General features: G+C 38.4%; 1 long non-coding RNA gene across 2 annotated transcripts; it reads right to left on the bottom strand.

The window, feature by feature from the left end:
* Positions 1 to 3914: 3914 nt before the first annotated feature.
* On the bottom strand, positions 3915 to 9531 carry LOC108436394. 2 transcript variants are annotated; one of them, XR_001858520.2, is made up of 4 exons: positions 9063 to 9531; positions 6698 to 6760; positions 6397 to 6464; positions 3915 to 5425 (listed from the first exon to the last, which is right to left on the bottom strand). It is a non-coding gene; the product is annotated as an uncharacterized LOC108436394 (long non-coding RNA). The 2 variants fall into 2 exon arrangements; XR_005129985.1 differs by lacking the exons at positions 6397 to 6464; positions 6698 to 6760.
* Positions 9532 to 14362: the final 4831 nt, after the last annotated feature.

The raw sequence follows: 14362 nt of genomic DNA, 5'->3' as shown, positions 1-14362 counted from the left end.
CTGTTCAATAGATGTGCTGATGCACAGTGTATGTGAAGAGAGAAAAAGTGATGACGTGAGTTACATGTGACATTAAATATTTGTTGCCTGTAAAGAGAGTGTGTGAGAATGTTAACTGACCTAAAAAAAGCATGCAGGCTTAAATTTAAATGGTATATCTGTCTGTCTTGGACTCAATCATCTACCATACAACTAATTTTTTTTATAAGATGTCATTATGTTTATTTGTCAAATAACGTGTGGTGTTATCTGATCAGTCCATATATTGTTTTCTAACCATGAAATCCAAAAGGAACAGGCATTCTGTGTTGAATGAAGCAACTAAACTGCCAAAGGCAACAGCTAATTTTAATACTTCCGAGTTTATTTCATGACTTTTACAAGTAAATTTAATTTTGTTACAGTTTTAAATAAGGTAACCTGTTGCAAGCATGTTTGTCCACATGTTTTCAGGGGGTAATACATGTTAAATGTCTTGTTTGATTGTGTTATTTTATTTCATAGATTAAACAGGAGATGCAACATTGCAAATACATTGTTTTTTTTATCCAACATTCAAACAGAAACTGTTTGCATTTTTCCTTAAGAACAAAGAAATGTGTATATAGTGTGTATAATAAAGTTAATATAATTGCAAAATAACGTGAATCTCATTTCTCTGTACACTTTTAATTAATTTACATTAACTTTCTGCTGTTAAGAATGTTATTGGAGAAACTAGATGTCGACAGGAAGGCCAGTCATCATCCAGTACTTTTAAGGCTGTACAAGTGTTATTACAATGATCACTGGAGACATCAAATGCAAGGTACACAGAAGTCAACACTGGCAATAAACAAATGTAAGGCTATTTGCCATGTGTACTGCTCATTTTTGCATTGCTTTTTTAGCTTTCCAAAGATCTATACAGTGCTAAACTGTGAATCACGTCTGTGTGAGCATATAGCACGATTTATGCCTTTCTTCAGTGTGCACGAGTGCATGTTCTGTACTGTTTTCTTTGCTGCGCTGACTCTTAGTCTATACTTAAGAAAAAGAAATATCCAACGGCTTCATGTGTTGCTAATGTACTGTCCAAAAGCAAGCTGATAAATTCTCTTTACTGCAGACAGTAAATCTGGAGTTTCACAGAATTCCCAGCTCTCACACCACTCTTTCACAATTTTGCATGGTGCTACATGATCTTTTACATACACTACTCACAAAAAGTTAGGGATATTTGGCTTTTGGGTGAAATTTATGGAAAATGTAAAAAGTTCACGCTACAGTGATATAATATCATGAAAGTAGGACATTTAAGTAGAAGCATGAAATGGTGATTTCCTCATCTCAAACAATTTACTGGAAAAAAAAAGCCAACAACTGTAGTGGGTAAACTCCAACAAAAAACGTCAATGTCTAATAACTTGTCATGTGCCCTTGAGCATCCTGCTGTTCACAAGTCGACTCATTGTCTGCTGAGGCATGGCATCCCACTCTTCTTGAAGGGCAGCCCTCAGGTCAGTGAGGTTCTGGGGTACAGAAATATGAGCCTCTACACAGCAACTCAGCTGATCCCATAGGTTTTCTATGGGATTCAGGTCTGGAGAAAGTGCAGACCATTCCAATTGAGGTTCCCCAGTCTTCAGTAGCCGTCCCCTAATGATGCGACCTCGGTAAGCTGGAGCATTGTTGTCCATGAAGATGAAATTAGGCCTGTGTTGTTCATGCAGTAGTATGGGCTTGTCACTGTCCCATTCATAAAGTGTAGGGCAATTCTGTATTGACACACCTGCCCACACTGTAACACCACCACCACCACCTAGCTGTTCCTTGTTAGCTCTTTGTTAGAGAACAGCAAGTTGTGCAAAAAGTAGTGAAACACTGAACAGCTGGACATGTGCATTCAAAAGTTTAGAAAGGTCACATTAAGTTCACCAGTAAAGGTTAGCGTGCATTTTAGCTTCATCCTGATATTTCACCCAAAAGCCAAATATCCCTGACTTTTTTGTGTAGTGTAGTTTAATACACTTTCAGATGACTGACTGTTCTCTGCTTGAGGACGTTCCTGCAGGACCAGGATCTCTGAAACTCCAAGGTACACACACATTTCTATTAAGCTGTTAGCAGGACACGTGCACTGCTTTGTTTGTTTACAACTCCCAAACTTTTGGCGTGATGAACAATCAAATAATTTCCATCCCGTTCATAACTGCCTTGCTCTGACAGAAAGCGGGCCAATCCTCCCCTGCTATCATCTATGTCCATGCCCATTTCCTCACAAATGCGTTTTGCCCATATAATGTGCTTGCACATGTTTCCCCTTTCAGCCCAATAACATTCAAATTGCATTGTGATCAATGCAATAACACTTTCCCTCAGTGGTTTCGGAGGGTACTGATATTTCGCCAGCAGACTGAAACACAACTTTGTCATGCAAGCTTTTGCTTTTCATCCTAGATACTATTTCAGCTACGTCTGGTTTCTTGGACTCACTTATCCAGCTTTGTAGAGTTCTTCCAGGTAGCTTAAAGCCAAAGCATATTTGAAACAATGTGAATATTGGGTAAAATATTGTAATTCAAGATTCAAGAGTTTTATTGTCATGTGCACAGCAGAACAGGCAGTTGCACTGTACAATGAAATTCTTACTTTGCTGTTCCTCCATTCACTGAGTATAATCTAAAGAGAATAAAAAAATAATAAAATAAGAATAACTCTAAAAACAGCAGTAAAAAAGTAAAAGTACAAGTAAAAAAAACGGACAGAACGGTTTAGTATTTTGTCAACAAACCTGTAATACGTTCATCTACACATCTGCTTGCATATCCTTGAAGAAACTGGTATTTCATGCTGAAAAAGAATCTTCAAAATAAAACATGCTCAAAAATCTGCTGATGTACTGAAGATCAAATGAAATAAAGGAAATGGCAAGCATTTACAGAAAGTAGTTTGCCATTTAAATATCATCTGTAAATGACTGAACATGTTTTATTCAGTTACCTACTTCAGCACACAGACATACACAGAAGACATCAGACAATAATATTTTTCAAATGTTTTAAATATTTAAATTTTTTTTTAATTTAATGAAGTTAAAGTCAAAATATTAAGATAAACTATCCTGACACAAACTCTGTAAAATGACTGAAAAGCACAAAATTAAAATGTAAAATTATTAAACCAGTGGCCCCCAAACACGGTCCTGGAGTACTCTTGTAGTCCGCATTTTTTCCTGCTCTAACATAACCACTTCAAATTAGGAAGCACTTGTAGCTTCGTTACAAGTTAGCTAGATTAGGTGTGTTAGAACAACACTGAAATATGCAGGAGCAAGATTGGTAACCACTGCAGTATACTACAGACATATCCAAACCTCTCAGCCAAGTTATTGGTTTCACTATTTTGGTGAAATACACTTCTTCCAAAATGGGCCCACATCTTAGAATGTTGAAACCAGTGCATTTTTAAATAGATTGAGACGGCCTGTGGTGCTTGTGAGTTCATCAATGCTGACTACCACTTGGTTTGATCTCTCTTCAAAGTCTGATTCCTGGAAAACCAATGAAGACTAACATGAGTTTTAAGAGACCATCTACAGGCAAAAAATGTTTGAGACAACTATGACCTGATGACCTAATTTTTCATAGCTGGATGCTTTTTGCATTCATTTTGATGTTGCATCCAGCAATGAACTGCCTATATAGAAAATACTTGCTTAACAAAATACATGTGCACAGTTCTGCTAACTCTTCTTATTCCATAGTTATGAGAGAATGTTACCTGAACACCATGAAACCAGCACAGAATTATTATAGTGTGGGAACACTCTGTACAGCATTGACTTCCTTGAGGTCTCTCTCTACCATGACACACCTAAAAATACATGATTTCATATATATGAGAAAATACAACTGATGCTGATGACTGATGACTTACTTAAAGGAGACTTTAATAGATTTTCCAAAATTTCAGCATAATTGAATAAGATGTAAAATCAAATGATTTCATGTGGTTTGATGTGAAAGTACATTTTATGAGTGCAAAAGAGGCTACAATGTGAAATTATTGTTGACCTTTTAATTAGCCTGGGAGGTGGGCGTCTTTCCTATCAGCATTTAAAATTGTGCCTTTTAAGTCAGCCCTGAAGACACATAATTTTATCAAAGCAACTACATGAAGTCTTGTCTATTTTATCAGCCTGGGAGGTGGCAGCCCTATAAGCCTTTAAGTACGGATTATGCCTTTAATATCAGCCTCAAAGTACATGACTGAGTATTATTAAAGATGCAACAGTGTGAAATGACCATTGGCCTTCTTCTCAGCCAGAGAGGTGATGGTCTTTACCATCAGCCTTGGAGTATAGTGTCTTGTGCATCAGTATTGGCATTCTCTACAATGCAGTTTCACATCAAAACACACCAAAAGTGTGTCTCTGTGATTTCATTTTGCAGAAAAATTGTGGAATTCCTATTTAAGTGTATTTCACATAGCAAGTGCAGGAATAAGAACAAGATAACTGAGCCAAATGAAACCTGAAAATTCACCAAAGACAGAAGGAATACTTGAGTTAAAACTGTCACTGTGGTGTTATCCAGTAATCCTGATTTGTGAAATACCCCTGCAGTATTCAAGTATAACCATCAGAATATATTACATACCATGGTAATTATACATTTAAAAGCAAAAATATGGTCTTCTTATTCATAAGTAATGTACCCCATTATTGGACCATTTAGTATTACCTTGGATGAAAGGGACTGGCAGACTTGCGGCTTTTGAAGACATGCTTAGGTTCTCTGCAGATTCCTTGCTTAAAATAAAGGACACTGGGACTCCATGACCTTGAGGAGACTTAATGATGACAGCATAAAATGCAAATCCATACTGAGTTATACCCTTGTATGTTGAATGTCAAGGTATATCATGTCAGACCCATATTTCTTCAGTTGATCTCTCTGCCAAGGTGTGCTAAAAACAATGATGAGTACCTGCTTAATCGGTCCACACTAACAGTTATTTGAATCCATGCGACTGTGTGCATTATAGCTTTTCCTTACAAAAGTAATATCATCAAGGGACTGTTAGGATCATGTCCAGAGTGGTGGCTCATCAGTCGTATAATACACCCTTTATAACAGTTTTTGCTTACAAATGTGAAAGATACAAAGGCCCCACAACTGTTGGCCTCTTGTTTTTTGGGGGTCTCCAGTAGACTTCCCCTTGCAGTGACTGGCTCTTTCACATCGCCATTGAAACTGACTGTCATGCCTTTTCTTCATGCCCACAAATTTGCCAAGCCCATTTTCTTCAAGGTAGTGCAGTTGTGATGACATAAAGGCATCTTGACTCTCTCCAGACAGTATTTGAATTGTCCTCTTTATGTTAGGATTTGCTTCTTTTCGAAGAGAGTTCTCCACTGCTGCAATCCCGTTTGCCTCCATCACTGGAAAATAAAGGCATATACTTCACAAATCTATAACCTGATTTATAACATTATACACTGACCAGCCACTTCATGAACTACACCTACCTTGTATATACACTCATTGCCTGTTTCACCAGCTTCACTTACCATGTAGTTTCACTTTGTAGGTCTGCAATTATGGACTACAGTCTGTAATTGTACAAAGCACACCTATAGATGGAGCTGATAAAATGGACAATGAGTGTAGCTGTAACCATTAAAATATGAAATATCCATATATGCATGAAATTAAATTTAGAAAATGCAGTCATGTATGGTTTCATCATATGTAAAAGTATGCCTGACATTAAATAAAGACTGCTAATACAAGAATCAATGAAAACACAAAAATGGTAAATAAATAAAATATATGTATTTTTTATAACAGGACAGCCAGACAGACTAACTTCTGAAGAGTGACTGCACAAGGTACAGCTATCTATTAAGCAGAATTTTTATTCACAGACCACTGCCGTTATATCTGCCATGAACACTATAATGAAATGCCATAGAAGCTGTGATATGAAATGAAGATTAGCCTTTTAATCAAGCTTCTAATCAATCAGTCTTTCCCATCAACCTGTGAGCTGGTGGCCTTTTTCATGCAGCAGTCTTGAAGGCACATGACTGAGTACTACGGAACTAACTACAGCATGAAATGTTCATTGGCCTTCTTATCAGCCTTATCTTATCAGGCTAATTATCTTTCAGCAGCATTAAGGATATCAAAGTAAGTAATATAAAAAGCACTACAGAAATTGGTCACTAGCCTACAAATTAGCCATGCAGGCTTGTTAAGTCATGTTAAATAAGTTGCAGTAAATTCAAACACTGGCTTTCTAATCAGCCTTAAAAGCAAAAGATGTTTTCCATCTGCCTCTGAGACCAGTGTACTTCATACCAGCCTGTAAGGCATACAAAAAAGTAATGCCAAAAAAGTGATCACTGACCTTCTAATCAGCCTGTGACGTGGCAATATTTCCTATGAGCCTTTCAGCATAGCACCTCATACATCAGTCTTGAAGTAAATCAAAACGTAAATCATGTCAAGCAACAATGTGAAATGATCACAGGCTTTCTAATCAACCTCAGAGGGATCTTAAGTAAGCCATGTTAAATAAATGACAGTAAATTGTCATTGGCCCTCTAATAAGCCTGAAAAGCAAGAGGTGTTTTCCATCAATCTCTGAGGCTAGTTTACTTCACATCAGACTGGAAAGCATATAGATAAACAAATAAATGATCACTAACCTTCTGAATAGCCTGTGAGATATTTCTATATCAACCTTTCAACATGGCACCTTTCACATCAGCCTTGAAGTAAATCAAAATGTAAACAATGATAAGCAATGTGAAATGATCACTGGCCTTATAATCAGCCTTGGAGAACTTTTAAGTCATGTTAAAAAAAGAAAAGAAAATTTTCATTAGCCTTCCAATCAGCCTGGAAGGCAACAGTTGTTTTCTATCAGCCTCTGAAGCTAGTTTACTTCACATCAGCCTGGAAGGCATAACAAAGCAACACCAAATAAGTGATCAATGACCTCCCAATCAGCCTTTGTGGTGGCATTATTTCCTATCAGCCTTTCAGCATGACACCTTTTATATCAGCCTTGAAGTAAATCATAATGTAAATGTCAAGCAACGTTAAACAATCACTATCCTTATAATCTACCTTGAAAGGATCATATGTCATTTCATTTGCCTTCTAATTAGCCTGGAAAGCAAGAGATATTTTCTATCAGTCTCTGAGACTAGTTTACTTCACATCAAGTTCAAGTTCAAGTTCAAAGTGTTTATTGTCATATGTACAGAGGAAACAGGTTTCCTTATATACAATGAAAAGCTTACTTTGCTCCTCGCTAAGAATGCCAGATATAACAGACTGGAAGGCATATAAATAAACGCCAAATAAATGACCACTGGCCTTCTAAACAGCCTGGGAGATATTTCTATGTCAGGCTTTTATTTCAGCCTTGAAATAAATCAAAATGTAAATAATGTTAAGCAATTTGAAATTACCTTATAAGTCATGTTAAATAAATGACAGTATAACAGGTGTTTGCTGTCAGCCTCTGAAGCTAGTTTACTTCACATCAGCCTGGAAGGAAAATAAGTGATCACTGACCTTCTAAAGAGCCTCTGAGATATTTCTATATCAGCCTTTCAACATGGCAACTTTTACATCAGCCTTGCAATAAATTGAAATATAAGCAAGGTTAAGCACCTATATAAAGTGACCACTGGCTGTATTACCTTGGAGATTCCAATCAGCATGGAAGGCTACAGATGCTTTCCATCAGCCTCTGAAAGCTAGTTTACATTACATCAGCCTGGAAGGCATATAACCAAGTAACACTAAAAAAGTGGCCATTGACCTTCTGATTAGTCTAATAGGTGGCAATACTTGATGAATGTCAGTCATTCAACATGGCACATTTCATATCAGCTTTAAAGTAAATTGTAATTAAACAATATTAAGCAACAATGTAAAATTATCACTGGCTGTCTAATCAGCTTTGGAGTAAATCTTATTATATAATTGATAGTAAATTTTCATTGGCCTTCCAATCAGCTTGGAAGACAAACAGTGTTTATCAGCCTGAGAAGCATATAACTAAACACCAAATAAGCAATCACTGACCTAAACAGCCTGTCAGGTGGCAATATTTCTATATCAGCCTTTTAACTTGGAAACTTTTGCATCAGCCTTGAAATAAATTGAATCATCAAGCAATGTCAAGCAACAATATGAAGGATAAGTCATGTTAAATAAATTACAGTAAATCAGCTTGGAACATAGTGTTTTCCATTAGCCTCAGAGGCTAATTTACTTCACATCAGTCTGGAAAACATATAAAAAAGTAACAACAAATAAGTGATCACTGAACTTGTAATCGGCCTGTGAGGTATCAACAGTAAATTGTCATTGGCTTTCCCATCAGCCTGGAAGGCATATAACAAGCAACAATGAGAAATGATCACTGGCCTTCCATTTCTATTTTAAGACCACCTTAATTTTACCTCATCATAAGTATATTCTAACTCAGAAAAAAGCCAGAGCAGCTTTAATATATAAATATCATGTATCTAATCTTGTACAGTTTGTTTCATCAGCCTCTGTAAAGTGCAGTCAAATCAGCCTGGAAAGCATCTAGGTATTTCCAGTATCTGACTTGGAGGCAAGTACTCTGTACATTACAGAAATTTGATAAACTATGAAACAGACAGAGTTTAATTTGTAATCAGCCTGTTTTCGTGTCACTTGCATTGCAGTCAGACTGAAAGGATGCATATTTTCCTTTTCAGCTTCGGAAGCATTTTACAATAACATTCTGAGCTCACTAAAAAGATAGCAGCATTTTATTTATATGAAGGATAGGTCTGTTGCTTGTTTTATTCCTCTCAGTTTCGACACACCAATGCAGATCTATTTGCTTGCTAACTAGCTAGCCAACCTGTTAAAAACAACTAGAGCTGCTGCTCCATTTAGCTCTGCAAACACAGGTAATAAGTTTTCTGTCATTTTCGTGATATTTCCAACAATGCAGTGGTATTTACAGCTGACCTTATGTTACAAACAATATGTGTTTACGTCTTTATGTTTATAACTCACCAAACATGCTGGACTGTCCGACCGAGGCTGAACCGGCTGAAATTTTGAATCCCAGCGTGGCGCCGTGATTCCGCGACCTCATTGGTTTGAAGGCGGAGCTGTTTGACGATGCTGTCATTTGATTGGCTTTGATCGAGGGGGGGCGGGATGCAGCCTGGAAGTCCACGTTTAGGGCAAACTTCTCCTTTGTGCCTGTGGAAGTGGATACTGTAGAAATCCCTCTGTTGTTGCATGAAATCGTGTATGATGAACAACGAAGGTGAAACCACGTTTATTTTATCGCCTGTAAGCTAAACAAAATATTGTTGATCATAGTTGCAGGTTAAACCCAGTGTTTGTTTTCCAAATTCACAGTTGTGACTATAGGTGACCACAAAACATCAAACTAAGTTTCTTAACATCTGTATTCATTTAACGTGTAGATTGGTGAAAACACGTTTTAACAAACTTATCCATGTTTATGAATAGTTGTAATATTTGTTAATAAGTATTTAAATGAATAGACCTAAGTAGTCTGTTTTTAAAACTCTCTGTTAAATGTTTTCACATTAAAACATTTGAGTAAATAAAAATAAAAAGGTTGAGTGATTGAATATTGATAAACAGTGTATATAGAAAATTAGAAATAATGAAATGGAAATGACCCTAACAGCCACTCAGAATGTAGAGGTCATTTATGTAAACTATTATAATGGTCTAAACCATTATAATGTAGACTCTCCTAAGGACAAGTAGAGATGTGTAGAGTATGAAATAGCAGAGGGTAATAAATACAGAGGACCTGCAGGCCTGGAGCTTTTTGTATTCCTTGCTGTTCTTATTGGATCAATTGTCAGCAAAACACTCGTTAGCTCTTTAGCCTGCACAAATTGAACACATTTCAATTAGCTGTGATGCCACTGTGTGTGCCATTTAGGCCCTACTCCTAAGAGACGTGTATGAAACTGCAGTTTCTAAGTGTGTATATTCATACACTGTTAAAATCAGTGATGGCATTAAATTGTTGAGAGATAAAACAAACCTATCATAACTTATCACATACCATGCAATACTGGATCTTATTTTACAGATGTATTGTGTAACAGTTCTTCAGTAGGAACACCAGTGAAGGATGTGCCCAATATGAGTCACTAATGAATACTGGGGTTAATCTGTACGTTGTATGATTGTGTAGAAGTCTGTGCTTCTTCTGGCACAAAGCAATTATTCTGGCATTGAAGATTAATGTTGGCTGTGGTTAACTGGAGATGTCTGCAAAGAACATCTGCAAAGTTAGATTGCAACAGCAATGTAGTGCTTTGAAAAAAAGTCATTATGAATCATAAAAGCATTTCAGAATGCTTCGTACAAATAAAATAAGAAGACAAAGACCATCAAGCGTTCTAGAAAAACATCAAGATAAAAATATGTGTTAATTTGAAGAAATGTCAGTCACTGGAGTCTTTTCAAGACATGAAATGATAATTATGACATTAAATACGTTGAATAATGCACGGAAATAAATACTAGAGAAGATGATAGGATTAAATATGGGGTCTTTAATATTAAATATGGGGTCTTTAATATTAAATATGGGGTTTTTAAGAGCTACAGAACAGATTTACATTTTAGACAAAAGTTTCATTTCAGAATAGAACGAAACACACGTCATGGGTGTCAGCGGAGCTTCTAGCCAAAAGGTTAAATCTCTGCCGTCATCACGCCATCTCTCAGCTCGCGCAGCTCGTGGGAGGCAACTGCAGCGATTGGCTCTGACGCTGCAGCCGCCTCGCGCTCGCGGCATTATAACGCCATATGTCATGTTGACGCGGCGACGCAAGTCGGACAAAAACCTAACGGGCATGCAGCGCACCGAACCAGGCGGCGACGGGTCTGCGCCGCGCCGTGTTAAGTCGAACACGCCTATTGCCTTTGTACACATCGCCTTACCGAGACTTCCACTTTGTCTGTCATTTTTTTCTTTGACCCCGCCTTTTCGCCTTGCCCTGTCAGTACTGTTGTGATTTCTGGTCTGACACTATTTCCGTTTTGTGGACGATGCTTTCGGACTCTCCTCACGGCTGCTGCTTTGGTATATTGGATCTTAACCTTAGGCTTGCTTACTTTGAGCCTGGATCCCACCTTTGTTAATAAATCCTTTTGCCTGTGCGTGGACTGCGAGCGTTTGAGTTCCGTCCGAGCGCTACAGCTACTGCGCTGTTTGCTGGTTGCAGTGGAGCAGACCATTGGCTGTTCAAGTCCTCTGACGTCATCACCACCTAAAGCTCCGTTATAAACTCCTCTAACGCTCAAATCATAACAGTGGTGTTAAAATGTTTAAGTTTTTATAAACTATGATTTTGCTAAAACGCTCCATTTCTAGCGCTTGAGAAACCCAGAAGACGTTGCAGAGCGGTAAATCATCTCTCTGTAAGTCCTCTGGTAGGTCGCACGGCTAACTGCGTTGGTAAACCTCGCTGAGTAGTAAGGCTGCCGCAGATGGCTGAATCTGGTGCTCTGTCAGTTTGTCTTACCTCTGGAACAGGCCTGTCATTGTGTATTTACTCTTCATGCATGCTTATCTCTAGTCGGTTCAACATTCTATTGTACTGTCGAGCTAAATGCTACTACTGACCCCTGAAAAAGGTCTATTCGCGTTTTTTATTTTCCCATGGTGCACCTGTTGCATTTTCGCACACCAGACCTGCCGCGTCGCCTTGCAGAGTGCTGCAATAGATTGTCATCAGGGAGAGGCCCCAAAACGCAAGGTTCACTGCTCGTACTGAAATAAATAAAATACATTTAATTTAAACTGAACTAAACTATGTTTTCAGCAATACTTCTCATGCTTTGCATTCCTGAGTATCTCTCCACAGACACGAGGTAGGAGCTGGTATCTTAACAGTAACATTAGCTGAGCTCACTTACCACTATTATCTGTCTGTTCATCTAAAAGACAAACATGTGATCTACTGTGGCTTTCAGAGGTCTCAATATGGCTTTAATGTGATGCAGCAATGGCAGTGCGCTGAAAATAAACCAGCGCTGGAAGTCTGGGAGCGCCACGGCGCTGGCGTGTGTTCCCCTGTCGAGTTTTCGGACACTGTGCGCCGCCTCTGGTGTGCGATTGTAATAACAACTGCTGCCTGTTTAAGGTGGAACGAGAAGCTGGCGATAACGGAGCTGAATTCAGCTTTGTGTGAATTAGGCTGTTATGTCCTACCCACGGAGGGAGCTACGTATTTGTTTGCCTTCCGTGGGACGTTTCGAACAGGCAGCACACTGTGTCAGAGCAAAGCTTCTGGACACGTGTTGGACACTGTGGGTACTCATTACACCATACCTTCCATGTTGAATGTTACAGGGCCTGTGATAAATGTGCATGCAGATTCCACTGTTCTGAGTGTATAAATAGACTTTTCCTTTTACTCAGATTTTTTTTTGCGTATGTTGGTGTATATTTTATGCCATGATAGTTTTAGATTGAAATAAATCACAACATATAGCAATATATTGAATTGTTATCCTGCATTGTGATACATATTGTATCGCCTGTTTCTTGCCAATACACCAGCCTACTGCTCAGATGTTAGCTGTTAACACTCGTTCCTAAAGACAGAAAACTTCCCTAAATACTGACACTAAATGAAACTAAACACTACTCAACAGTGAACAGTCAGTATTTTAAATCGGACTCTCTCGTTCTGAGGAGCAGGCGCGTTTACTTAGTTAGCCCGCTCGCTGAGGTAGCTAACGCCAGCTTTATCTAGATTAGCTAACAAGCTACAAACGCAACCGGTCAACTCGCCTTACACAAGAGAACTGCCAGAATTTCACCACAGGAACAATTTCTAGAGACCTATAAACACAAATATGTTCAATTTTTTACACAAATACAACAATTAATCAAAACAGTAAAGAAGTGAAAAAATAACTACGATTGTAAAATCCTCGATTGCCAAAACACGGCCGCTTCGTCCGCCATGTTGATCAGACCTGAGTGATGGAACTCTCGGCAGGTGAACGATATTGTGGGATCGCCTTCCCCGATGAGGATACAAGAGATCCTGCCTTCAGATTAGGTCAAAATAAGGCACCTTAGAAGGCAGCTGCCTTATGCTGCCTTCCAAATGGGACAGCACTTGTCTCAGGACCGTGCAAATGCTGCCCTAGAATGCTGCCTAATGTTCCAACTGGAACGCACCAAAGTCTACAATGCAACTAAAGCCATTTACCACTGTTCGCTATCCAACCTGTCCAGGGTGTATCCTGTATCCTGCCTGCACTGGTACCACCCCACCCCCCAACCCAGAAGGATAACCAGTTTAGGTAGTGTGTGTGTGTGTGTTCATTCACTATACAAAAACAATCTGTGACCTGTGAACTGTCATATACCTTCTGAGTTTTTATATGTGATGTTCATATTGGTAAAATGTCCACTACTACTGCTTGGACATAAATGGACAATCCAGAAAAGGCCTAGTACTTTATGAGCAAGGATGTTGAAGTCTTGGAACTCTGCCAAAAATGTATCATCAAAAAATCCCAACAGTTTAAAAATAATTGTCCTCAACTAGGGGTTACAAGGTATTTTAAGTATTTCAGCCTCTACTTTCAAACTAGGGATTTTAGGTATTTCAGCCTCTACAGCGCATAATAACATCCAGAGATTCAGGGAAAACAGGAAAAATGTCCCACCCTGCTCCACCTCCCCTCCCCAGTCCTCACCTTTCATTGAAATGCTCAGCTAGCTTATATATCCTCCCTAATACCATTAGAACAAAATAAAAAAAAAAAGTTTAATTCTATTCCTTTTATGTTGGTTGTACATAGGTTTAATACAATCTGGTTGAAAAGCTATTAGACCTGGTAGTTGCTATGATCCAAACAGGTCTAAATACGATGTTACATATTGTTATAGAGTTAGCAAATTTCCTGTTTGAAAATACATGCACGTAACCTGGCTTGCATAAAGGGCAAGGCCAAAAATGACAAACAAATGTCCATGACCTTCAATCCCTCAGAGAGCACTGAATTAAAAACAGGCATACTTTGGTGATGGATATTGCCATACGGAGCCAGGAATGCTTGGCATCCACAAATTCAAGTTGAGACTGCATTATACACAGTTGAAGACAGATGTTATGTCCAGAAACACTGCCAACTTCTCTGGGCTCAAGCTTATCTTAAATGGACTGATGTACAGTGGCAATATGTATTGTGTTCTGATGAGTCAACTTGTTAGATTGCTCAAGAAAATAATTGATGCTGTGTTCTCTGGACCCAAAATGTAAAGGACCATCCAGATTGTTACCAGCATA

Source organism: Pygocentrus nattereri, chromosome 30, assembly GCF_015220715.1.
Source record: "Pygocentrus nattereri isolate fPygNat1 chromosome 30, fPygNat1.pri, whole genome shotgun sequence".
Classification (NCBI taxonomy): Eukaryota; Metazoa; Chordata; class Actinopteri; order Characiformes; family Serrasalmidae; genus Pygocentrus; species Pygocentrus nattereri.
Note: the sequence above shows the minus strand (reverse complement) of the source record. Positions and strands in the feature narration are given on the sequence as shown.